The sequence below is a fragment of the Nymphaea colorata genome, chromosome 9, assembly GCF_008831285.2.
Source record: "Nymphaea colorata isolate Beijing-Zhang1983 chromosome 9, ASM883128v2, whole genome shotgun sequence".
Lineage (NCBI taxonomy): Eukaryota > Viridiplantae > Streptophyta > Magnoliopsida > Nymphaeales > Nymphaeaceae > Nymphaea > Nymphaea colorata.
Genome location: NC_045146.1, coordinates 2,377,469 through 2,378,311, shown reverse-complemented (window position 1 = coordinate 2,378,311; position 843 = coordinate 2,377,469). Strand labels below are relative to the sequence as shown.

The 843-nt window shown below is 37.2% G+C and overlaps 1 non-coding gene across 1 annotated transcript; it reads left to right on the top strand.

Annotated features, from left to right (window-relative positions):
- The first annotated feature begins 26 nt into the window (after positions 1–26).
- Positions 27–111, top strand: TRNAL-UAA (transfer RNA leucine (anticodon UAA)). The gene has a single exon. It is a non-coding gene; the product is annotated as a tRNA-Leu (tRNA).
- The last annotated feature ends 732 nt before the right edge of the window (positions 112–843 follow it).

Sequence of the window (843 nt, the reverse complement as noted above, 5' to 3'; positions counted from 1 at the left end):
AAAATCGGTACCATCAGAAACATCCTGCTGGTTTGCCCGAGAGGTCTAAGGGGGAAGACTTAAGATCTTCTGCACATTCAGTGCGCATGGGTTCGAACCCCATAGCCAGCACATATTTATTCAATTAAATAAAAGCTTGGACATTTATGAGATCCCCACTGTCAAATTCACATTTTTTGTCCCCCTCATCTGATGTTTATCAGATATTTTCTTTTCTTTATTCAATCAGTAGTATTTTATACCTATTATTTACTGAATAGGAAATTTGCCTCTAAAGCCTTCTTCTTTAAATGTTTTTTAGAAAATAAATATTTTATATGTAGTTCCGGTAACGCTTATCGGATTCAAACAAACTTAGGATGGCACATCAGAATTAAAATGCGGAGGGGACTAATTACTCTCTGGTAACGATCCATCATATGAGTTATTAGAGGAAGAAAACCATTGGGTGTTCGGAACATAAAGTCCTGCGGTACATGATCCGGAGCTTCTTCTTTTTGTTAAAAACATTGAGTAATTGGAACAGAGTCTTATAATATGTGATCTGAAAACACCGTACTTTTTTTTTTCTCTAAGAAACATGATACGTAAGCACCTATTCTATAGGAATATGGATTTCAAGAACATAATGTTTTTCTTACCAAATGTTCTGCCGCATAGCTGGTAGGGCTGGTGGACCAGTGAAAGCTGCTCATCAATTCGATTCACATGAGTGTTACTTTTCTAAATTACAAATGGTGGTGGGCTTTACTCTTGAGTTGAATGACTAACAATAAGTCACTGAGGTTCCAAAGCAACCCAAGGCAAGGTAACAGGAAGAGCGGCTTTAGCTTCTTTGAGGTA